The 27968-nt window shown below is 30.2% G+C and overlaps 1 protein-coding gene across 1 annotated transcript in view; it reads right to left on the bottom strand.

The window, feature by feature from the left end:
- Window positions 1-15946: 15946 nt before the first annotated feature.
- The window catches only part of LOC136972676 (mitogen-activated protein kinase kinase kinase 7-like), a 426088-nt gene continuing 414066 nt past the window's right edge, over window positions 15947-27968 (bottom strand). Inside the window, exon 15 of the mRNA XM_067267281.1 lies at window positions 15947-15958. The gene's annotated coding sequence lies outside the window, so the exon portion shown is untranslated. The remainder of the gene's footprint in view (window positions 15959-27968) is intronic.

Below are 27968 nucleotides of genomic sequence, written 5' to 3'. Positions count from 1 at the left end.
TTATTTGTTTTAGTATTTAAATATTTACACCATGTATAGTACAAACAATATCTTTACGAAAAGATTTTTGTGGAATGAATAATCTGCATAGAAATAACAAGGAATTTTTAATAAAAACAGAAAATTTTCTTCCTTTAGGTTACATTTTTTACCTAAAACTTTTAATGGGTTTACTTAAATGAATCAGCACTCTTATTTCACGATTCAGAGATCTTAATTAATTACTAAACTTTATTTACAGTCCACATCATTACCTAACATGGAAGAATAAATTTTATAATTATAAAGAAAACTTTTATTGTACAATAGAGAAACTTTTACAAGACAAAATTATTAAATTTTGCGCTACAGAAATGTTTTAGAAATACTGAATTCAAGGTTTTTATTCTCCTGTTTTTTAGACAGCATATTATTTGGATTATAAACTTTTCTTTATCCTTAGAAGAATAATTTTCTTTAAATAATATTTTCTATAGCATTGAGTTTTATAGCTGATTAATTTGAATTTATTTACATTTAACTTAACTTTTTAATATTTATATTAAGTTATAATTTATTGCGATAGCTATTTTATTACAAGGTGTTTTATGTAACTTTAATTACGTTATAGAATAAAACCTGTAAAACCCGTAACTCGTCTGGACAATTTCTTTTTCCTTGTCTCAGGTTTTCCGTCATTGACAGTGTTATTACTTTTCTCTTGCTTTCTACTGCTTGTACAAATGCCTTGAAAAGGTTTCTTTTCTCATTTATTGAGTTAGGTCGGAAGGTTTTTTTTATTTTTATGTTACCCGTGGTATCGAAGATGGCGACGGGGAAATTTTTCCCCCTAGATACTAGACGCCGACGGGGAAATTTTTTTTCCCTACGTTCGAGATGGCCGCGTTTCCGGTCGCCGTCTTGTCTGCACGCAAGCTAACGTGCAAACAAGATGGCGACCGTCGACGACGACGACAATAAATTATACTTAACTAGATGTTAAAAGATATTTTAAACTATTTTAAACATATTATATATATATATAGATGGTATAAATAAACTTACATTAGCGTTGGTCCTTCGCGGTCCTTCGACGCTTTGTTGAAATCGATGTTGAAGACTCGGAAATACTTGATGTCGTCGTTCTTTTCTGTTTCTTTTTGGTAGTACTTTTCTCTGCAATCTTCTTAGTTGCTCCCCCCCGCATTCCTTTTTTTCCGAACGTTTTTCCGCTATAGGGGCTGCTGGGACTGTCGCGGGTTCCTTCCATATTGGTTCCTTTCCATGTCCGGGATATATATTCCGTAAATGTCGAACGAAGGTAAAAAACGATCTCCTAGTTTTTTTTGAAGGCCAATTCAGGTATTTTCTATACATAAATGCGTACATGTAAGAATCGGAAAGGTCTTCTGTATAGTGTTTTGGAAGGTTTTTTTTATTTTTCAAATATCCCCACAGTCTTTCGATATTTTGGGTGTGGACTCCCGTTTTTGGATCGACGAAATTTTCAGAGTGATTAACCGTCCTGTGTGATATTTCGATTCCTTCCAATTTGTCGATATTGTAGTAGCCTTTCCATTCGTCAGTCAATACAGTAGTGCCCGAATTAATAAATTTCGATATAATCCAATTGAGAGTATTTTCCGACCTGTCGTTTACTTGGCAAACGAAACAGCTTTTATCTTCTCGGCAAATGCCTCCGACGACCCATTTTGTGCTTTTTAGCTTTCTACCTTTTTCGTATTTTCTTTTACAAATAACGGTCTCGTCTATTTCGACAGTTTTATTTGGTCCTCCTATTTTGAACGATAGAATATTATGTAGTGCTACTAGCATTACAAATCTGATATGGTTCGACCAATCGACTGCAGCTTTGTTAGATATTCCGGCGGCATTAGCAGAAATATTTGTAGAGCAATCGAGCGCAAGGTGATGCCATATAAACGACAAAATCGAATTCCACGGTAAGTTTCCACATTTACCTTTAAACGTACCGTCGAAGGCAGAGCTGAAGTTCCAACATTTGTGGCATCTCATCGCACACGATTTTCTGTCGTTGCGATATACTACTTTGCACGGTTTGGAACATTTCGAACAAATGTCTACAGTGTGCTGTAACCCCAATTTGACAGCTAATTTAAACCCTCTGTCTATTCGCGAGTCAAGTCCAAGTTCAGTATAATCGTGTTCCAACAATTGGAAAAAAGTCTGGGAAGTACATCCCGCCCAAAATTCTTCGGAATTAATATCTATATCACTCATATCTTGAGTTAAAAAAAAACTACAAATTAAATAACAAAGCTATCGTTAATAATATTATCACACAAAATGCGAATTGTCTCGAAATATACAAACCTAAATCACAAAAAAAAAAAGACTTCTCTTACGAATAAATTTTCGGTTTTCGATAGACGTACCGCACGTCGAAACTTTCCTCTCGTCGAAAAATTAGTATTAATTTGCATAATGCGACAGATAGTACGGGTACGCCCCCAGTAGAGATTATCACTCGAGAATCTGATTCGAGATTACCGGAAACGCGGCCATCTTGAAAGTAGAGAGGGGAGAAATTTCCCCATCGCCGACGAGTCGCTAGGGAAAAAAATTTCCCCGTCGCCATCTTCGATACCATAGGTAATATTAACCGAAAAAATAAAATTTTGATTTACACATGTTTATCATTTGTTAGTGATGTCTGCATATATTGTAAATATTTTACATAGACAGAAGTTCAATTTTTTAATAAAACAATGTAACGTCAATGGGCTTCAATCACAACCTTCTTAATGCAATGGGCCTCACAGAGATAAACGAAGGGATAATGGAATAAACCGATCTTAATTTCGGAAGATAGTTCTAACCTCGCACTCAGTGTAATACAATATTAATCAAATCTTAGGAAATAAACTTTCAATAAGAAAGGAACACAATGCGTTCCACTTAGACAGAATGTGATTAGTATCCAAGTGTGATTTCTCCCCCTTCATCAATCTCATAAAACTAAATTCGGTTAATTTTTATCATAATGTAACTATAGCTCTTGTTTTTAAATTCTCATTTATTATTATTTGCAAAAATATTTTAAACTTATTTCCGACTTTATCATACAGTATTAACAAAGTAAGCTTATTTTCTTATTGGGCTGCAATTTGAAAAAACTGTAGACCTATAAATTCCCACTGTTGTCTGGTGTCTGTCCGTCCTTCCACAATCTCGAGAATAGAGTTAGAAAGACGAAAGCGGAGACCAGATGTGAAAACAAAAGGGAAAGTAGGTCCCGATTAACTATATACAGCACCAATTTCCGATACAAACCAGAACTCACGCACGTTATTTCCATTCAAAAATTTTCCTCTGAAAGGAGTTAGATGACTGGGACCACTCTATTGGTAACAGAAAAAGTATGATGTACAGGGGCAAGACACTTAATTTGAGGTGGTGAGCATATATTAAGTTAAATTAATTAAAAAGTTGATTAAAAATTGCAGCCCGACACTGTGACAATATCACAATAAATAATTGCTCGTTAATTTTAATTAAATACAAATTAACAGAACATGAGTTTCTGTCTTCTGAATGTATACTTTCCCTTATGTGGGTTGTAATAGCACGATTTCTTTCCTATGCGTCTCACAGGTTTCAGATTTCAGAAAACATTTGTTACGTTACTGTTTCCTTCTACTGAAAAATACTTCGACTTTCCACCTGTAAAAGGTTTCCACTTTACTCAGATTTCGGTTTTGCAAGTTTTACTGTATTCGTATAATCTAATACATATTGCATAATCCGCATTAATTATGCAGTTTTACATGGAATCACATTAACTTACTAATTTTAGTTAATTATTCTATTAAAATATCTATAAATATTATAGACAATATAAATTATTAATATAAGTATACTACGATGTGCACAGTTTGAATTATCGTCTTTAAATTCTTCTCTATTTAAATACAGTAGAGCGTCGATAAGTGGAACGTCGGTAAGTGGAATGGCCGGAAAGTGGAACGATTTTCAGTCGGACTGTGTCGTGCTGAATCGAATGTTTTTGATACTAAATTTACTTCTAAAGTATAATTTTCATGTTTTTTATATTCTTTAATATATTTATGTTGTTTGTACAAAATGCAGAAATAATTTTTAACGATACGATAGCCTCGATGATTATTATAAAAATTTTCGTTAGGCTTAAAATCAACGAAAATTCAACACGAAGCGACACGCAACAGAGAAAAATTCAACAGGAAGCGATACGCAACGGAGAAAAATTTGAACATCGGACAGGTTGTATTTTTTCGTACAAAGTCGGAAACTGGAACAAATCATTAACTGGAAGGACCCCAGTCCCCAATTGGTTCCACTTATCGACGCTCTACTGTAGTATGTAATGGAGATATGATTAACGAAAATTGTCCAGAAAAAATATATTAAGCAACTAATTCTGTACATTATTAATTTTAAACGTTTAAGATTAATTATTTAGTAATTCGTTAATTAAACCTTTGAAGTTTAACTGAATTTAATTTTTTTTGCAAAAATATTCCAAAATTGTTTTCGTTAAGTGCTATTAAATTCATTGTCATAAAATATATTTTTTCATACAATTACTATTTCTATGTTGTTTTTTCTAATAGTTCAACAAACATAATTTTGCCACTTAGTACGTTGTAATGATTAAATATGTGAGACGTATTCTTGTTCAAATAATGTCACAAAAACTAAGGTATATTTGTTATTCAAAGTCATTGTATCAAAAAACTAACAATTTCTTATTCACGTATGTATATAAAAACATGAATGTAAAAGCTAAATATTTTTGACTATTGAAAAAAAGCTCGTTATTTAAATTAAAAAATATTTGGTTTGTATCTATATAGTATATTACATAACTTTGCTCTTAATTTCGCTTGCTCTTTTATTAAAATGTGGAACTTTCAATGTAAAATTCTTTTGAATAATTTTATATTTCACAAAAACGAGGATATATTTAAGATTTTATATTTAAAATTATAATTTGAAGTTAACATTTTATTCAAATTTTACATTTAAAAAGAACAAGAAGGTATAAATTTTCTACTGTGTTAACAATAAAGTAGTGCACTCTTGAACGGGCCTTCCTTGTGATCAGAGAAAATGGAGCGGGCGGAGTAAACCCGTTGGTCGTGTTATATTGGTGGATTGAGCGGAATTTAAAGTAAAAGAAAGAATAAAAGTATTTAGATGAGGCGTTTATACAGTACGACTAAAGTCTGAAGAATTATTGGCAGGGAGCTGTCTATCGTTAAAAGAGGATGCTGTGAATTATTACAGCATCTGCTTCTAATTTTCTCCTCACTAATTTTTCTAGTGCAAATTTACGAATAATTCTTGATAATTTTCACTAGAAAAATTAAAGTCATAGTAAAAGAAATGAGCACAAATTCTTCCCCTCACAAAAGACATTTCTTGTAATGAATGGGGTACCAGGAGGTTTCGACAGACGAGCACACGGTTTTATGTCTTTGTCTGTTTGAAGAGAGCGGACGGAAATATTGCTTCTTTGAGGATACGAGAGAAACTTTCTCCTGCACAACCCGTTATATCCGCTCGCCCGCCTGCCTAGTATGCCAGGTCCATCAGTTATAATACAGGCAGATTTTCTTCCTCCTGTCTGTTCCGCACACCCAAACGACCTATAGAGTAAGAATTGTCATGTAGGACGATCGAATGTACTGTACAATAGTCTCAGAGTGCACATGTGAGACAATATTGAGACTGTGATGATAGCGAAAGAAGTTTCTGAAAAGTTGCAAAAAACAGTTAATTAAACAGTTAATTAGTTGAACTTTAATTAAGCAGATGAACTCTAAGAATCAAACAACAAAACTTATTCTGTGTAGAATTCCTCCTGATCTTGTGATCTTACCAATAAAATAGGTAAACATTACTCTTCAAGCTTAGTTGATAAATGGAGAGCCTTAATTAAAGTTAAAACTGAAGAAGATTTTTATTTATATTAAGCAAAACCGAAAAATTATCATTCAATAATTCGAAGTAATTAATTTTTATAAATAATTCAGTACATAAACAACAGATAAAGTGTAAATGTTTGAAAACACTGTGCATTTACTTATCTAATATGTTGAATTAGAACATCACTTATCAATTAAACAAATGATAAAAATATTAAATGATTCATTTAATAATTCATCTTCATTATAAATTACGACTTCTTGTAATTCACGGTATGAAAATTAAACAAATTTTTTATTAAATATTTATATATCATGGATAATCTGAATTTAAATGTCAAACAGACCTATTTTTTGATAAAAACGTAAATTTTTCTACCTATACAATATATATATATTGTACAGGTAGAAAAATTTATATATATATAAATTATATAAATAATTATATATATATAAATTTTTCTAATTTAAATTTAAATTTAAATGAAAATATATATATATATATATTTTTTTTTTTCATTTAAATTTGAAGATTTTCAATGGATTTACTTAAATGTATCAGCATTCTTATTTCACGATTCAGATATTTCAATTAATTACTACCCTTTTCGACAATCTACATCATTACCTAGCATGTTACGGAAGAATAAATTTTATAGTAATAAAGAAAACTTTTATGGGATAACAGACGTTTTACTTTTAGATGGCATCATGTCATCTAAGAGTAAAAGTTTTATAATTATTTTAACTTCTATTATTTTGAAGAAAGTTTTCACAACAAAACTATTTTTATATATTTCGTTTAAAACAGCGTTTCTCAAAGTGGGCGATAATGCCCCTTGTGGGCGGTGAGGGCACTAGGGGGCGCTGGAGGCAGGGCACTGAACGGTGACCAAAGGCAAAAGTTGGGGTCACTGACAGCAGTTCCCTTTCCTCTGTTAAACTGATAAGCGGAAACATTGAGTTTAATGGTTTCAAGATATTGAAAACAGTGTACGGTAAGGGCAAAAAGTGTGAGATTCATAGAAAAATTTACCCAAGAATATTTCCAATCCTTTCTCACACAAGAGAAAATGGGTTAGGGGCGTTGGGTATAACAGTATGGAACAAAGGAGGCGGTGGATTGAAAAAGTTCTGGAATCACTGGTTTAAAATATATAAAGGAAAGTAAGTTTGCATACGAGTCTGTTGTCTTTATAATCTTCTCGTTAAAAAACAGTTAAAACAAATAAAAATAAATGAAATACAGTAGAGCGTCGATAAGTGGAACGTCGGTAAGTGGAATGGCCGGAAAGTGGAACGATTTTCAGTCGGACTGTGTCGTGCTGAATCGAATGTTTTTGATACTAAATTTACTTTTAAAGTATAATTTTCATGTTTTTTATATTCTTTAATATATTTATTTTGTTTGTACAAAATGCAGAAATAATTTTTAACGATACGATAGCCTCGATGATTATTATAAAAATTTTCGTTTGGCTTAAAATCGACGAAAATTCAACACGAAGCGACACGCAACGGAGAAAAATTCAACAGGAAGCGATACGCAACGGAGAAAAATTTGAACATCGGACAGGTTAATGTATTTTTTCGTACAAAGTCGGAAACTGGAACAAATCATTAACTGGAAGGACCCCAGTCCCCAATTGGTTCCACTTATCGACGCTCTACTGTATCTGTATGTTAGTCTTTGCTCTATTCAAGATACTACTTTTTAACTTGTAAAATTTGGGTTATGTTTTCCATCATCACATACAATATTATACGTAAATACAAGGGCGTCGCCAGGGGGAGGGGCAGAGGGGCAGCTGCCCTCCCCTAGGTATTCAAAAAAGTTATTTAAATGCTAAGTTTTAATTATAAGAAGTCTAAGAAGATTATTTTAAGTTAAAGAAAATGTTTTATTTGAGATATTTCTTTTCCGGTACATAGTAAATGATTAAAACTTTATGAATCGTTTTTATTTTACCTACATACAATTCATATACTCTATCAATTTACATCATCTTGCCCCCCCTTACCCATTGGCTGGTGTTGTCCTTGCGTAAATATATTCTGTACATTTAGTCTAAATACTGTACGTATGGAGTATATATAGCCTAAATACGTTCAGTGTATCCGTTTTTACTGTACGTGCGTGCAAAAACAATATAGTAAGTATTTTGTACTTTTATTAATGAAACATTTATTAAAAATATCTGATTCAGTATTATGTTTATAACGAATATTATATATCATTCTACATAATTTATTTTGATAATTTACAAAAAAATTTTGTAATGATAGGAGAGACTAGCATCAAAAATTATTTTTTTATTACTATAAATCGAACAAAACACGCTTTAATAAATTATATGCAAAACAAATTATTTTATGAGTTTAGTTCTGAAACACTTTGGTTTATCAAAAATTTATTTTGGAGAACAAACTAAATTTTTATACAAAAAGCTCTGAACAATGGCCTCTTACAATTTTTAATCAAACCTCTTTATTAAGAGGTTTATTTAAAAATTGGTTAAAAATGACCGTTGTTGATTTAAAAATTGGTTAAAAATGACCGTTGGTTAAATGGGAATCTGTATTGATTATTTTTATGTTCCTAAAAAAGTAGCCGCTGTTTAGAGGTAGTCGTTATTGCAAGTTCGATCGTATTTATAAATTTAAATTCTCTATAATTTTAATTTTGCTAAGATTTGTTAATTTATATCGATATTTCTAAAAATTGTAAAAATGCAGGGAAAAATTGAAAAAAATATAATTTTTATTTTAAATTCATTTATGAAATAAATAAATAATTTAACTTTGTATGCTAATTTATTTATCCATTTTCAACAACTGTAACAATGAAAAGGTGTTTTGAAATGAATGTGAAATAAAGTAAAATCCGTAATTTAATAATAAAGTAAAACAGAATATGTGATTTAAAATATATTGCTTTTTCTTTCTGTCAATACAGTATATATATATTTGTATATAGCCAACTATTGACCAAGCAACGACAAATTTGATAAATTATAAAGCATGATACACTTATTTGAAAGTATAATTTTTCATAGTTTTTCTGCACGAAAGAATTTCGGAATCATCATTGGAACAGAGAAACTCTTGATAATTGTCCTCCGAATTGTATAGTAGGTTGTCTCTATTGGAGCTTAACAATAGTATGAAGCGTAAAGAAAACCATTTATTCTCTTAATGGGTGTGCTGAAGACTGTAACTTCTAATTTCTTCTTTCGATTTGATTTTTTGTTTTTTAATTCAAACCTTGACATTTACTTCTGGAGTTATTATTTCAGTATGTAATCATATATTAAAACTCCATTTATATATTTCTAAATTTATTGTTTATTCAAATGTAGGAAAATTAATTTATTTTGCTCTAAAATTATCCCTCGATTTTAAATAAATACGTATGTACAGTACATTATAATAGTTTTTAAAATATCATAAGTTATATTGTTTTGTTTCTTCTCTGATCTTAAGATATTTCGACACTTTTTAAAGCTAAATTCTGGTTATTTATATAATATTTTGAAAATATTAATACGATTTAAATGCAAAATATCAAACATTTTACTAAATGAAAATATTTTCACTCTTTTTAATATTAATTTGAATAATACAGTAAAAATTAATAAAGTTAAGTTTAAATATAAATGTCAGTTTTAGATTTTAGTAGAGAATTAACTTTAAAAAATGGAAAAAATGATCGATATTAGGATATAAATAAAAAGTTTGACTTAGTTCTTAATTACTTAACAATTAAAGAGAAACCGAAGAAATTATTAACCAATTTTTAAACTTTTTAATTAAACAATACATTTTAAATATAAAATAGTAATAATTTACATTTTGAAAATAGTAAACATGACCACTTTTTAAGTATAAATATCATTTTTAATAAATAAATAATATATAAAATTTTGTAAATGAAATAACTCATGTCTACTATATGATTGACATCATAGAGTTAAAAAATTCTTCGATGGATGAGACTGAAGTTTTTTTTATAGATATAAAGATATAGTAATTTAAATTTATTTAAAAAGTATGGCTTTTGCATTACATAATAACACAAAAATCATATTTCTAAACTTCGTATATGTTTACAAAATGTTATATGATAAATTAATATACACAATATTGTTGTTTATGAACTCTTTTATTGATATGAAATATTGAATCTGTCTTATAAAATTTAATTTCTTTTACATTCCTGTATAGCAATAACAGTACTTTTTTACTTTTATTTAGGAAACATAGTTATAATAGAAAAACTGACAGCATATAGATGTAATATTTGTATATACAATTTATAAATTTACATGTCGTTCTTTCTTCTCTGCTGTCGGAATGCGTACGATGTAAATATTATGAAATATTTTTATTGAAGTAAAATTTTACCCGTTGCTAACAGGGTAATTAGAGCTTACGAAGTCAGTTACTAATCTAATTATTTTATTAATACTTTAATGGCACTTTACATAATAAGTATTAATTTGTAAGCGATTTAAGATAGATAAATCGATATTTTAATCCATATCAATAAGTATTACAAAATACAATTTTAATTGCGATAATATTATGCTGAATTAAAAATATATATTTTAAATTTCATTCAAAAATAGAATATTTTTGAATTAAAAGCATAAGTTATTGTTTCGTAATGTAATATTTTATATGGATCCAATTTCTGTCGATAGACTGTTTTTGTTCTATTTTCGGAAATTGAGAAATATATATAACACACATTTTCCGAAATTGATGTTTATTTTATATATTGAATTGTTTTTTTTTTCTTTCAGTGGACTTTCAAAAATCGACTATATTATTCATATAACAAGCTGTTATTGTCCGAATAATACATAATTCTAATGATTTCAAATAAAATATAGTTATTTTTGTCATTTCAATTGATTTATTTTTTTCTGCAGATATTTCAACGAAGATATTTTCCCGCTATAATCATCTGTTGTTGACTTCGTTTATGACACGAAAATGCTATAGATTTCTAATATTAATATATACCAGTGTAATTTATAAAAGAAAATTATACAAGTTTTTCACTTTATTAACTCAGGAATTTTTATAACTTGTTAAGAATGAGATAAAATAAGCTACATATCTTTTTTTCATTATTATTATAGTAAATAGTGTGGAAATAGTAATGTTATGGCATGAATTTATTGTCAGAACTGCGTTTGAAAACAAAGAAATACATTTACAGTATTCTTTTGTTTCATTCAACGTCTGTTTAACATGCTTTATAAAACACTTTTTAATAGTGTATTAATAGTGTATAAAATGGTGTGAAGCTTCGGAAATGGGCCTAGAATTTGTGCAAAAAAAAAGAAAAAAAATTTTTTATTTTTGAATAGAAGCAAATAATAATTATTATTATAATAAATTAATGTTATAAAAAACCCCATCAACAAGTAAAAAAAAGAGAAAACGAAAAATGAATATTTTATGTCCATAAAAGGGCATGTCTGTGGAAATTTCCGTGAATTTGAGTACTGCGATCGAACATCTTCGATAGGAATCGAATTGTCAGTCGATGTTGACTCATCCAACGATCTGCAGGGTTCCTACTCAAATTTTTGTTTTGAATTCCCTGACTTTCCCTGATTTTCCCTGACCAACTTTGTCCAAATTCCCTGACCCTCACATTTCTTACAGTGTGGAATATCGACATAATAAAACAGCATTTTATTTACTGCGAACATCGAGTATATCTATCCCTCTTTTTGCCTAGTTGTATGTTTCAAAGACTGCCACATTAAAAAAATACAGTATGCGTACATCCTGTAGAAAAATGTATGATAGAATCCACAACTTCAATGTAATGAAAAAATAAGCAATTTACAAATGAAACATGAGCGTTTTATTTTATCATCATTTATCAATATTATTTGTATGTAAATCTAGTAAATACAAGATAGCATAAAATCAACAAACAGTATTCTTTGATATACAAATAGTACTGTACTGTACTTAAAATGAACTTTTGACTTAGAAACACATAATTTTAAAATCTTTCAACAAAAGAGTAACTTTTTTTAAACAGCAACATAATTTTAACAAAAAGTTAAATTTAAAAATTTTCAAATAAAGCATTTGTTCCCTCATAAAAAAAAATCGATCATGTGAAAAAAGAGTTTTCTTTTGTCAACCACATTATTTCAAAATGGCGTAAAAATAGATTGTATATAAAGAGGGATAGGTGTAAGTTTTTACTATAGCTTCTCTAACAAATCCACTAAATCTAGCAAAAAATTAGCTGAATTGGCAACTCATTAAAAGAAAAAAAATGTTTCGTTGCCGCCATTTTGATTTTGGTTTCAGTGTAAAGGCCAGAGTTTTAATAATTATTTTTAATAATTTTTATTTATTATTTAATTTCGCATTAAATTTTGTCTTAGCATAAAATTTTCTTAAGAATGCAGACAAAATTTGTCTATTTTAACCCTTAATTACAAATCTTATAATTATTGCAAATCATATCACAAGCCATCTTTCTCACTTTTATAGCAAATTTTAATAAATGAACTAATGTTTTCAGCAATCTTAAATAGCCTTCCTCAGGTTTAACATATAATTTCAAACGTCAATTAGAACATAAGATTTGAAACTTCGCGTTTCACTTGTGAGATATGATGACTCTTTCCCTTTGGGAAAATAAAGGGGATAAAGTTAATTCTCCCAACGACAGGAAAGTCGAGGGACTAATAAGTTGTGGGAAACATGGTACAGACGAATGAAGACACCTCTTTACCATTTAACCCGTTTATTATAAAAATATGCTTACAATATAGCTAAAGTTGTCTTTGTTTCTCATCTTAAGTTCATAGTGGCGGTAGTGGAATCTGGAGCAATGTTCAGTGAACAATCCGGAAAGGAAAGTTTATTTGATTTCTGTTTGATGTCTAGCACTAACGTAAATCACTCGTGTTTTTCCTGAGTTAGAAAAGTCCTCCTTTTGAAAGGCAACTGTTAATTTGTGGAAGGAAAAGGTAGCAGCAGCAGCGAAATAGTGGAGATAAAGTGGGGGAAAAGGGAAATGACTGGAGGTGATTGGTGACGATGGCTGTGGAAGAGATGACTCTCGACAGCCTCGTGTCTTTGAGACACCAGCTTTTATCACCTTCCTGTCCCTTGATCGTTCCCTGGATTGGTTTCGGACCGTCACGCATGCTTTATGATGGGGATCTAATGGATTCTCTGATTTACTTATGTCAATCGAAGAATCGGAGTCACAGAAGTATTCATTGTCTTTTCAAACAATGGAAAATCCAACTCCAATCCAAATGATCGATCTTGAAAGCTGCACTGTCTTGACTATTTCTCAAGTTTCTATAAAAAAATTTTTATTCATTCCTTTTTTTCATCTAATAATTTAATTGTTTTTCTATTTTAGTGAGACCTGTATTCCTATGACGTCATAGTATTACGAAAATTAGGATTCTTAAAATGTATAGAATTTAAATAAAATAAAATAAATACACTCAAACCTGTTTTTGTGCGGTGGATAGGGACCGCATAAAAAAAGTCTCACGTAGAAAATAACTCAAAACCGTACCAAATAACTAGGAATTGCTTTTTTAACTCCTTAGGCCTTTTTCTGCAATCCCTAATGGGGAAAAAATCCTCTAAGAATTTTATTTTTTATATTAATTATTTCCACTTAAATACGAATCTAACATTTAAAAAGTTTGCCGGGAAATAATTCCCGCGAAACAAACACCCTCCCAAAAAGTGGTTTTACAGAAAAACTATATAAAAAGTTAAAAGTAATCGTTAAAAAAGGATTTTATTTGATAAATATAGCTGCAGGAAGTGTTATTCTTTCATTTAACAAGACATGAAATTTCACACCTGCAGTCTACATTTAACACAATATTTCTGATTTTTATGCTATTAAAATACGAGGGGACCGAAAAAAAGGTAAGAGAAAAAAATTTTACTGAATAAAAAATGAAAAAAAACTTGCTGATGTCATAGAAAACATCTAATAGAGTTTTAAAAAATTTTACAGAAGTCAGTTATGTTCTAATTTGATTGAAATTTTCATATACCGCACAAAAACAGGTTTGAGTGTATAGAAATAAACATCAAACGAAATTACATGTTAATAAAATATAGAAGTTCAGCGCATAGAATTGTAACTACAAATTTCTTTCTTTTGCAACATAACTATAAAAATTGTTTTGTTATTGTTTCCCACAAAAGATAATCAAATTTATTTTAATTTTTTATTAATTTAATTAATTTTTTTAAATTTACTAGCTTTTTAAATTTATAATTAATTATAAGCAAGTTAACATTGGTTAAACTATCGGATTACCTAGTTGATTTTCAAAACGATAACTACAGTATAACTATTACAAGTATGATGCCTAAATTTGCCAAAATCAGTGGATATTTGTTACTCAACATCATTTCTGTTAAACTAATTATTAAACTATGTATCGAAGTTGCGGAAATTAACGGGAGAGGGGGGGGGAAATACGCTTGCAGTACAATTCTTTCAAGGAAAATCGTAACAACAAATGTAAAAAACTACTAGTCGGCGCCAGCATTTTACTGTAAATGTCGGGTAGCTATTTATAATTTTTTATGTTGTATAGTAATGTTTTAAACGTAAAAAACAATTAAATTACGGATTTTTACTGATCTATTTAGCTATTTTGAAGTGAACAATCTAATAAATTACGATTTCAAGTTTTAAAAGTTTGTAAACTAATTTTTAATTAGTTATTTTTTAATCTAATTAACAAATTCATCTTTTTATAATTGCTGAATTATTAAAATTATAAATTAAACACTATTACATAATAGTAGTTTATCCTGTTATTAATCCACAACTGTAAAATTATATGGCTTCAGAACAGTGAAAAGAGTCATTTCGGATTCAAAACGGATTCTGGTCTATTTTCTTATTAAAGATTGCAGCATTACTTCTTGCCGCCTGCAGATGACTACGCTTGGTCAGCCATTTTCAGCAAACGAAATCAACAAGGCAGTTAAGGAGACAAATTCCCTGACTTTTTGACAGTTTTCGACAAATTCCCTGACTTTTTGACAATTTTCGACAAATTCCCTGACTTTCCATGACTTTTTCCGAAACTAATGAAAATCCCTGACTTTCCAGGTGCTTAGGAACCCTGGATCTGGGTTCCGATCTCGTTACAATTCGTAACGAAAAGGGGACCAATTGGAGGGCGGGAGTCCCTCGGCATCGACCTATCGGAATGTTCGATCTGGGACTCAAGAAAAACTTATAAAAACCGTAAAAGAGAGGATGTGACGCTCTCGGTTCTTTGTTCTTGGATCTTTGTCTCGCGATCTTACGACTGTGTGTTTCCGTGATCTTCGGCAGTTGGATTACATCTCTTTTGGGATGTTACTCGCTCCCCGGGAATAATGTTCAAAATAACACCTCAGTCGGTTTGACAAAACACAACGTTTATATTTACGAGACAAACATACAAAATAAATACAAAATAACGTTACAACTAGTTATGCACAAAACACTAATCCGAGTGACAACCGACTATATCCCGTACAAGTTCGTCAGAAAAACACCTTACGACCTCCGCTCACAGACTTAGTATTCGCAACACCTCTGAGTCAGGAAGAGTTCGTAATAGTCCCACTGGAGTTCTTTTTTACCAGGTTTCCGTAACGTCCAAAGAGAGAGATAGTTAGAACTTCGATAGAACCGATCCTCTGTTTCCGTCGAAAACTACTTCTTATATAGCAGCCGGCGTTCGAATTCTCCGCCAATCAACTCCGATGTTCCCGCAACGTCCGGCCAACGGCCATTCTACGACAGCCAATCGTCTGTCGATCGTCGATTCAAACCACAACGGTTTTTCCAACGAATCTTTCTAACGGTCCTTCCGTCATGAAAGTTCGTTATCTTACAAACAGGGCGGGAATCGCTCGCCTGGGCGATTCCATACCTACACCGGGAGTTGTCTCCTGTTACCTGAATCGTCCATGCTTCCGAAACTTTCCCTATAGAACTGAACCGTGCGCCCAGGGGCCATCAAACTACTGCGAAAACATCGGAGAACTTTTCTTGTGGACCTTCGCATTCGAAAAGGGGCCCAGAAGACTCGAACACCGTCGCTGATAAAAGTGTATCGTAGTTGTAAGCACCTTTTGTTATATAAACGAGTTAAGAATGAAAGTCTGTCTCTGAGGGTTTTTTATTTTCTCCCACACGTTGGCCGTGACCACGCGACTATCCTGGCTAACGCAGTCGGTCGGCAAACGTCACACTGGTGTCAGCAAGCGGGATTCTTCTGATTGTTTTTGCAACAAGTGCAAACAATTTCAGTCCCACAATAATTGTTGAGGCAGCCGAGAGAAAAGGGAGAAAGAATTATGGAAACAGAGACAGGCTCTCCAGCGCCAACTCGCGACGTAGGAAGCGGCTCGCTTAGAGCCCTTTCAGCCTTTATTGGGGTGATACCTACGTACTCGGGAGACGCGGGGCGCGTAACAGATTTTTTTGATACGTTAGGAGAAGTCGCAGGATTATCAGGTTGAACCCCTAGACAATGTTTAAACATTGCTAAGTGTAAACTGACAGGGATAGCGAGAGATTTTGCGTGGCGCAACCTCCAAATGAAGGAAATAACGGAGTACGCAAGCTTTAAACGCTTAATGACAAGTAGATTTGACCGAGAACCATATTCTATTAGGGTACAGAAATTCCACGAGTGTACGCAACGCAAAGATGAAAGAGTTCAAGAATTCGGCATTAGGTTACAAACGTTAGTTAGCGCGATAATTGTAGATCGAACCGGGACAATCGAGCAAGTGAATGCCATTATCAAACGGTGTCAGCAATAAAAATTGGACGAGAAGCTCCGTATTCAATTCTTGCACGGCTTAAATGAAAAAATGAAACGTAACGTAATGACCCATGTCCCATCTACATTTTCGGAAGCTTTAAAAATAGCGATAAGAGAGGAAACAATTGAGCAATTGACTAATAAACAGCGAAATTATATAGGAAACGTAGAGGAGTCGGCAGAGAATTCCCCAACGAAAGCCGACAAGACAAAACCCCATAAGGAAGATGCATTAGAAGCGAAAATAAGTCAAATCGCTAAACAGATAGAAACGTTAAGGAAGAGATTAGACAATCGGTCCTCGACAGCGCAAACAACTAGTGCGCGAGGAGGGGAATCTAATCAAAATAGACGAATGCCATCATCCGCGATACGAGAGAGACAGGAAGTAGGACACGATTCCGGGTCCCCCACAGCGGTAGGCTGCCACCTTATCTGCTACGCCCATCTGACCGAAAGATTACCGTTGTTGCTTGCCATCCTCAGACTTTTAACGTTATATAATACGTTACATATAACGTTATATAACGTATTTGTAGTATTGATAGTATATTGATTTTCGAACAAGAATGTTAATGTGTGTCATAATAATAATCAAATGCAGGTTGGAGGATAGAAAACGTTAAAAATACAACACGAGAATAAACATAAAGTGTTAATTTTGTAATAAAAAGTAATAAAACGTTATCGATTATCGTTGAAAAGATAAATGAAATGAGTTAATTATGTCTAATTAATTCAAACATAATTTAATTTAATTCGAAAATAATTTTCGAAATATTACTGACATCGAGGCGCGTCTGATGACAAGTATATCTGCAATGAATGAAAATTATTTTAAAACTGGATGTTTAGATTCGGGCAAATACAAATTCGATTAATCAATTTATTTACTACTAATGTCCTTACGTCGAGTACGCTTAATATCAATATTGGAAAAAAGAGAATTAAAATTTAAATATTTAATAATTGAAAAATTAACTGCAGAATCCATTACATTAAATAAATCAAGGTCGTTTTTCGTTCGTTTTGTTTTTTCCATTTTTTTTTTTTTTTTTTTTTTTTTTTTTTTTTTTTTATTTTTGGTTCATTTTCCGTTTATGCGGTTTGTCCTCTGAATACATTGAGTATGTAATGGTAGCCATGTTGTTAATTGTCGTCAAAATCTATCGTCTAAGAAAGGTCATATAGTTTGTGCGATAATGGCTGCTTAAAAACCTGTTGCAAAGAATAACCTGTCAGAAGTCAAGCGTCTAAACACTGCTAATAATTTGATTATTTTGATAAGTGTGATTTTTTTATCTTATAAAATTTACTAATAAAAGTCACTGTACTAGTGGCAACACTCCTGCTATTTCTAGACTTTACTTAAAAATAAGGAACAGTGTTAAAATAAAAGTATTAGCCCTTACAGGGTTATAGTGTTAACCCTCTAAAGGGCTAAGTCTATAACCCATTTAGGCCTATATTCAGTTTTTAAGAAACGTTTCTGGCCAAATTTCACAGACTTATGGATGAGAAAAAACATGAAAGGAAAGATCAAGGGACTTTCTTTTTATCTCAAGCTAAATTTAGGAGTCTATTCCACAGACACATGTCTATGGAATGGATTCTCATGTAGTCCCGACCACATACTACTTATGTACATAAGATCAAGTAACTTACCTGTTTGAAGGTTAGATCACATACTCAAGTCAAACTGTGAAGCCATTGCAACACATCTTGCAATATGTGTGAAACGATTGGGGCTCTTATTTAAGTAGGACATCCTAGCCAAAGTAAGATCAGGGCACGCTACTTAAAGAACGAGCAGAGATTTTATTATCTCTGCTCGTTGGCAAGATTATCTGGCAAGATGGAACGGACGAGTAGGCTAGGAGCTTTTCCAAGTAATTAGTTGTATGTAAAGAATCCGTTAAATATTTTACGTACCATGTAATATTTTCCCCTATAAATAAATGTATATTAAAAATACAGTATACTCTTGACTCGACTTTTTTGCTTTCTCTTCTTTGATAAAGTATTCTGCCAAAAGATGGAAATACGTAGACCTGACCTTTTCGGAAATAGTGCCGAATGCTAAAAGCTTAAATATGACTGACCCTGCCTTTTAGGTTAGACGGTGGAAGAAGGAATTCTCAAGGTAGGACAGAGTAACTGCAAAAAGGACTTTGTGAAAAAACAAACCCCAGCAAACAGAAGGTGGGATTATGTATTTCCAATTTCCACTGCTTATAAACTTTTAATGCCCATGCGTTTAGAAATTTACTTTCCTTCCATCCTTACCACTTGGAGACGGTAGAACTTTTAATCTACTTGAAGCAAGCTCTAGTAAATGTAGATTTTCAGCTATCCTGCGATGACTAATATTTGCAGAATAATTTCAATTAATTTGATGAATTTCATCGAATGGCGATTAATTAAGTTTAGAATTAAATTGATGACACGGTCTGTTAATTTTATATTTCTGTAGTAATTTTATATTAAAGCTATGACACACCGCAATTTCAATATTTGTAATCAAGAATTATCCTAATTAACGAGTTTTCAAACTTTATAGAATTATGTTTATATTTCAATATTGATAGAGTTTCCAGAGCTCATACGAAATTCGCATGCTAGAGATTTTATAGATAATAAAGCAACATCACAACTGAATACACATTATTTCTTTTTTATGCGTCAAAGAAACTTTTTCATTTCTCACTTGCCTGTGTTCACTTTGGAGAAGGATGAATAATAATCCTATATTTGACAGAGGATGTTAAATTCCATTGATATATTGGTATTACATTTTATTACAATACGATTTTAATAAGTTCGGGTTAAGAAGTTTAAAATTATTTTAAATCTTATAATTAAGAAAATGTTTGTAAATATTTAAAAATAAGAAACTTTACAAGTATAAGTATCTTAAAACATCAGTCAAATTTTAAAGTTATAACTTAGCAATTTGATATCAGAAAAGTTATATATAAATATTACACTCGAAACTTAACTTCAACCTATATACTTTTTTTTACATTATTAATATAGCAAAAATCTTATTTCAACCACATTCCCCAAAATATTGATGATTTTGAGTATTTCTCCACATTTATTTTTATCGTTTTATAAACGCTTGTTAAAGATTATTACATAATTCTTAAGTCTTGCCATTTTCTAATGTTTTATTTATTATACAATACTTTTTGCTTTTTTCTAAAGTTTTAATTATTTTGCCGTATTTTTTTTTGTATTTTAATATTTGTTTATGGATTTTATTGTTTTATTTTTAATGTGGGGGGAATCCATTGTCATAGACATTTCCTACTGTAAATAAGGTAAATAAATAAATGTTTGTGTACAATATACCATGTATTGTGAGATTAAACTTTAACAATTAAAGTGATGTAAACAAATAGCAAAATGAATAGTCTTATAAAATACTTCTAATATTATATTTTAAAAAGTTCTATTTTGTAATTTTTTTAATAAAACTTTCATTAAAAAAATAAAAGTTTTTAATAAAAAACTTTTATTTTTTTAACTTTTAAACTTTTAAAAATTTTTTAAACTTTGATTAAATAATAAAAGTTTTTTATTAAAAATTTTTATTATTTAATCAAAGTTTAAAAAATTTTTAATAAAAATATTATTTAATACTTTTAATAATAACTTTTGAAAGTATATAATTCAAAAGACAAAACTTTTGAATTATAGTTATTAAAGTTATTATTATATTGTAAATATATACTTTAAATAATTTGTTTGTGTTTTTATAATAATTATAAAAAATCTGCATTAATTATACAATTTGTGAAGTTAAAATTGTTAATCATAAAAAAGTAATAATAATAACTAATTTCTCTCTCAATATTCTTTTATTTTACACCTTGTATAAGCAATAAAATCTTTGATAAATTGAATATTTTTATTCACTTTTTATAATATATTTTAGATAAGCATTTATTCTACACCTCCTTCAGAGCTATAAAAATACTGTAATATATAACCTATACTCTGCTTCAAAAACATTACACTTTTAAAGCTGGCATGTAACAGTAAACAAATTCGGAACGTGAAATGGTAGTGAAAAAAAATAAGTTTATCACTATATCATAGCACAAGGATGCATCATTAAAAAACAATTTCACCACAAATGTATTAATACGGCTTTACATTTAATAATATGCAATATTTGTAATAAAACTGTTTTCAATGATATATCCTTGAGATGTAATGTTATAATGAAGTTTTTCATTTTTCACTACCATTCCACGTGCCGAATTTGATTACTATTGTACGCCGGATTTAGTGTATATATTTATTTAATAAAATCAATAATTTATTATACATGAGAAGAAAATATTTAAATATTAAATTAAAAAATTCGGTATAAATAAATAACTCTTATTGTGTTTTATTTAATTTAACTTATAATATTGATTGAAAGTAACAAATATATTTACAAACTTATATTTTAGATAAGCAAACAATATCTTTTATTTAGAAAAATTTAATTAGTTTTTAGAATATTAATAAGAAATGTTATTAAAGAATAAAGTAACCAGAAAGTTCTTTAGCTTAAAAAGTATGATATATTAATATTTATAATTTATTTTTATAATCAGTTTGATGTAAATATTATGTTCAATTCGTTATTTATTTAAATTTTCACCCGTTCTTCATGGACGGTAAACGTGGTCCTTAGAAATGTAGATTATTACAGATTTTTATATCTACTATCATAAAATTAAAATTTCTTTCTGGAAAAAAAAAAAAAAATACAAAAATGAAAGTAGAAAAAATTCTATTTAGTAACTCAATATTTTAAACTTTTTATCAAATTTATTGATAACATAATCTGTAGTTTGAGTATAAATAAAAAATGAAAAATCATATAAAATATCTTTATTTTCCGCTATTAATTATTTATTCATAAAGTTCTCAACAATTTTTAAGTTTAAAGTTATATAATAAATTATGATTAATATAAACTGTTCGTAATATCATACCAAGGTTTATTACGCTTCTTGGCAGAGTTTATCCCGAAATTACGGGATAAACTCTGCCAAGGAGCGTAACATTTCAATCTGTCTGTAATTAGGCGAAATCATTCTCTTAAATTGTGGAATTTGTCCTCTCTATTCCTTATAATGAGTCGTATTTCCTGCCACGTCAAACGTTCAAGGTGAAATCCTTCCATATTCATACAATCTGTTCGATCCTATTCATACAATCTGTTCGATCGTTTTGCGACGAGTCTTTCCATTCGTGCGATTTGTCCCTTTGCTTTTTTCTACGTGAACACTTATGTGAAATTAATCCTCGAAAAGTTGTAAATTGTTTGTCTATTCGTGATACGCATATGATCTTTAGTGAAATCTTTACGTTAAACTTAGCCACGGAGTGTAGAAACAAGATATTTTAAGAACATAACTTGATAGTTACTTTTTGTTCTTATAACTGTTCTGAAAATGGCACTGACATCAATGTTAATGATTTTATTAAATTATTACAGTACAATATGTTGACCATAGTAATTAAAATAAAAATTCGAATAAACAGAAAATTGATAAGGAATAAAAAGTTTGCACATCTTTCATAAATTGCATAATTACAATATAATCACCGATATATTCTCATCCTAAGATGAGGGTCGTCAAGCCGTGGCTCTTTCATAATGATTTGTAGTTCTTGATGCTATTTTTACTCTATGTTGACCTCTTATATCAGATGAGACATTTGATAGGTTAATAAAAGATAAATTATTATGTCAATATCATAGCGAAATATTTCTTCATACAAAAATTTTTGATGACATATAAAAACAATACAGTATAGCATAATATTTTTTCATCGATCATATTCTGATAACTGACGACTTTAGTTTCATTGGATTCATTTTCTGGAGCTTACGTTTAATGATAAAGAAAATAGAATAAACTATAAAAAATTTTCTAGACATTTGGTATGCTGTAAAGCCTTTATGTCCAAAGGGTTGATATCGGTGTTAGCTGAGGTGCTTTTTGATAAATTTTCAAAATTGCTCTGGATTAGTGCCTATTGATATTATCAAGTAGATACGTTGACGAGATATAAGCCATTGGAAAATAATAGATGACAGGTGAAATTAAAACGGATCACCGATCCATTTTAACTGATGTTTTTGTTTAATACTAGCAAGTGAATAGAAGCCATTGAAATAATTCTTCTAGATTGGTAGAGTTCGAAATATAATCTTTCCAGTGATAGAATACTTCAGTAGAATATGAAGAAACAATTATTATAGAAAATGTAATTGCTTCACTAGAAAAATCTTTTAACTTCAGTAAGGAGACACAATACAGAGTAATTTGATGTAATTCAAGATGAGATGATTAAGATTTTAATAAGAGCAGTTTCAGAAATTGCAAATTACTAAAAATATCGACTTACTACGCTCATTAAACTGAATTTCAAAGCCTCATCGAATCACATAATAGCCATCAATTTTTTTAGAAAATTATTTAAATGTTCAAAAATTGTTAAATTAGCATACAGTTTTGCCGTTTTAATATATATTATTGATGTTATTATATTATATTATCAGAAAATTTAATTATCATCATTTTACTTTTTAGAAAAGAATTTAAAAGAAGAGTATATAAGTAGTCAACTTCAGTTAATTACTTCTAATTAAGAATAATGTTATTATTTCAAATAAGTAATTAATAAATAATTTTATATGCACTTTTTATTTAGTTCTATTTTTTACATTTTTTAAATTTAAAATATAAAATGAGATTTATTATTTAAAATTTTTTACTTAAATAAAAAATAACACAAATAAAAACGGGAGAAATTTAAAGTTTTGTTTGCAGATTAATAAGAAAATTAATGGAATACTTTATGACTTTAATATTAAAAGTGCTTATTCACTATTCATATAAAATTCAATTTAGTTTATTCGATATTTGTTAAGACTTATTGATTTAAAATTTTTTAAAAGATGTACAGTACAAACAGTAAGGCGAATGAAGTAAAAGTTTATAGCAGCCTAATTATTTTTTTCAATAATCAGGCCTCGGAGTCGCTCACTTTTCTCACTTGTACTCACTTTTCTGAAGTATCCTCACTTTTCTCACTTTTCAGGTCATTTTCTCACTTTTCTCACTTTTTTGGTCATTTTCACGTGCTTAATTAAGATGTGGGGCAAACCAAAAATAATTTTAAAGCCAAACGAATTGCCGAATTATCGGACTATCAGAATAGAATTTTTTAGAAGAAAATACGCGGCCCTGAGCAGACTCAAAATTGCAACTGCCCGCACAGTGTCGTTAGGTTATAGAAAACAAAATTTATTTAACGTATTTAAAAAAATCTTTTATGCACTTAAAAAATCCCTCTCATTACAAATTCAGAAGCCAGTGTTGAGTAAAGTTATGTACTCATGCCATATTTTCATTATTCGCCAAAATCTACCTTCTCCGAATTGCATTTCCTTCTACAGAGATTAAAAATAAGTATTCTAAGCATCCCTGCAGTTTTGGCTGTTTTCTAAGAAAATCACTAAAGTCCTTTTGCAGGGGAAAGCACATTACGCAGAGGGATTAATCTCTCAAGCTGACAACACTGCTGCCGCTTTTAAATTCAAAATATATAATTATTAAAATTAACACGAGATAGTAGCGTAACCTCCTACCACTAAAAAAGATTTCGTTTCTGACCATTTAGTTATCCTGGTTATAGCCCAATAATTTGGCAAATTATTTGGTTTTAATTAACAATCAGGTTATGGAGTTGTCGTTTACAGAAATATTTTTTTACTTGATTTATCTTTAAATAATTTCATAAACTTGAGTTTAATAAAATTACTTTAATGATTTCATAGCATATTGTTAACGTTAAATCACATCTACATCTTCCCATAAATGTATGTTTAAATTGACTACAAGTATAATTATTCCATATAGTAAGTGTTATTTTCATAAAATGTGTGATTACTTTGCTTGTGAAATATCCATTTTTTAATCTTCTCTTATGCCGATTATAATTGTGCATTAATTGAGAGACTAAAAAAGTAAACGAAAATGTAAATTCATATTTACATATAAAATTTACCAAATAAATTAAAATATTCGAAGTGTTGTAAAAAGTACAACACGTAATTGCTTGTGAGAAAGATTTTCACACGCTTCCCAAAGGTTAACAACTTTGCAACGATGTTGGTTTTTATTCATCTGCAGGAAAAAGTTTTTTGTTATTTATGAAATCATTAATAAAATATTATTTTACTTATATTATTTGGAGTATATTTATTTCAGATTTATTATTTTATTTGGAAATCAATATTTACACATCTCGAAGCATTAAAAAATAAACAGTTTCTGATAATGATAAATATCCGAGAATAGCCAAATTAGTGAAATCAGCATCGAAAATCCCGTTCCCATGAATGAGAGGATCAATTTTATGCCGGGCACTTTCTCCTGATAGAGCATCAGTGTTGGAAAGAATGCTTAATTCACTTTTGATTGTTAAGGAGGGACTAAACATGTATGACCAAAGCCCACACCTTGTACCTATTGCAAAGGACGACTGAAATTAGCTTCCTCGGTGCATAGAAATTATCAAGAACGATTGGAAAATGAAAAGAAGTTAAAAGAATAAGAGAAACGGAAAAAAGAGCACAGAAATGTTTTGAAGAACAACAAAAGAAAGCTGTTCGTAACATGAAGATTATGGAACGGCAACTGAGTTTAAACCAGAAAAATGTAGAAGAAAATGAAATACATGCGACAGTCTAAGTTTTGTTAGAAGCAGCAAACAAAAAAACTGGAGAAGGCTATTAACAGCAAGAACATGAATGAAGTACAAGCAGCACGTGTGATGCTTATTAGTGTTAAGTGTTCAAAAGCAAGAGGAAGCGAAATAGAAGGAAGTTGATAACATGCAGAATAATCTTAATAAAAGAACATCATCTTTCATGACTGATTATTTACAGAAGCCAAAGACTTTTCAAGTATTCATGGTTTACTGGAAATACAGAAGCCACTGGTTATCGGGAAACAGAAAAAAAAACGCGATATAACCGAGTAATAAAAATTCTGGGCTTTTACTAAACAGATTATACATGCTATGGAATCTCTGTTCTTTCATCAGCAAGTGTTTCTGATATAAAATAAGCTTAGTTTTTCAATCCTGAATTTTATTCGTAGGTTATATCGAATTAATTGACGTTTACGTAAACATCGAAACCATGAACGCCCATTTAGCATTGTTTCTTTAACAATGACATTGAAAGACAAATACTGTCGATATAAAAACATCAATTGCGATTTTATTATACAGTACTATATAAATCGCTTATTAGAAATTCGTGTAGTTTATATTTTTCAATAAAAATTATAAATGCTGTAATTGAAAATTTAAAAAAAATGAATATTGAATATATAATAGAACATCAAAACTTATAAAATTACAGAGTAAAAATTCTCTAAAAAGCAAAATGAAGTTACTACTGTATAAAAATTTTAGAAGTTTTCGTTCAGAATTAGAGAGATCTTTTCCTTACACGTTATGCGGTGAATTCGAAATTTCACACCTTTATGTGAATTGACGCAATACCGTTAATTCACATAAATGTATGAAATTTCGAATTCACAGAAACTTGTAAATGAGGAGACTGTACTTAAAACTAATAAATAAACAACTTTTATATCAAAAGGAAACAAATGACAATCGATCTATCCACCTGTTCTGCATATTTAGCTCTTTCTCGTATTTCGTTGCAAATAGAAATTCAGTGGTAATTGGTAATTTAAAATTAATTGACTCAAATGCTTTTAAAATTTAGGGGACCAAAAAAACGCGATATAACGAGTGGCTACTATATTACAGTATATACAGAAATTTTTAAAATGTGTTTAACCATAACAGAATAAAAAGAAATAACAATTTTTACTGCTGTTTTGCTGAGTTTTCCTTCTGTGTTTTCACTTTGTTTTGTCACTATTGCACTCACTTTTTATTCACTTTTTCTGTATTTCAACTCACTTTTCTCACTTTTTCAAAGGGGAAATAGCACTCCTACGCCTGAATAATGAATCATTGATATTTAACTAATATAATGAACATGATATGAGTATTGATGTAAATGTATTTTTGTTTATTATAAAGAGATTATATACTTATTATATCAGCATTAAATAAATATTCTGATATATTTTATTTTGAATTACTGTAATTATTGGCTTTGTTTAATTGTAGGACTTTAATAAAATGTTCAATTATACAGTACAGAAGTTCCTTGAATTATATAACATGAGACTTACTTAAGCTAGATCTTGCGTAAAAACCGTTCCCAGGAAAACAAAATAAAATCATTATAAAAACAAGTGAATTCTATAATTCATTATAATTAAATTTGCTTTTAAAAAACTACCCCGATGATTATATATATCAGTGGCGTGCCGTCATTGGAAGCGATGGAAGCGCCGATTCCACCTTTCAATGACCTTCCCTTGAATTTTATAAAATATAAATTTTCATATTTTAACGTACTTTGAATTAATTAAAATTAATATTTTATTATAACTGCATTATGTATCTTTTACAAATTTCTATACTACATGTGAAAAAAAAAACGATAAGATTGCTATTGTATATTCGAATAATTCGGTGGCGAAAGGAATGTCGAAACCGGGTCAGTTTCCAATCAGCCAGATTATATAGGTATTAGCACATGCGGTTTACAGTGCACCAACCTCACCCGGTTTAGCTGGTAGAAGCGACACACTCGTAAAGAGTACAGCTTTATATCCCGGAGCGGTTGTGGGCTGTTAGCCACCTGCCTGTCAACTTCCAATCAGCCAGATTATATAGGCATTAGCACATGCGCTTTACAGAGCACCAACGTCACGGTTTAGCTGGTAGAAGCGACACACGCGTAAAGAGTACGCGACTTTATATTCCGGAGCGGTTGTGGGCTGTTAGCCGCCTGCTAGATATTCGGCCACCCTCGCCCGATTATGTGAATCACGAGCAGACTAGATCAACGGCGGGCAACCCGCGGGCCAGCTACGGCTGGCGAAAAGTTTCTATCCGGCCCGCGAGATCTTTAATAGATTATTAAATTGGAAAAATAACTAATTAATAGTTATTTTTCCAATTCTTTGTAATTTTCGAAAACGATAAGAGAAATAAATGT

Source organism: Centruroides vittatus, unplaced genomic scaffold (genome assembly GCF_030686945.1).
Source record: "Centruroides vittatus isolate TY-2023 unplaced genomic scaffold, ASM3068694v2 contig_300, whole genome shotgun sequence".
NCBI lineage: Eukaryota > Metazoa > Arthropoda > Arachnida > Scorpiones > Buthidae > Centruroides > Centruroides vittatus.
Note: the sequence above shows the minus strand (reverse complement) of the source record. Positions and strands in the feature narration are given on the sequence as shown.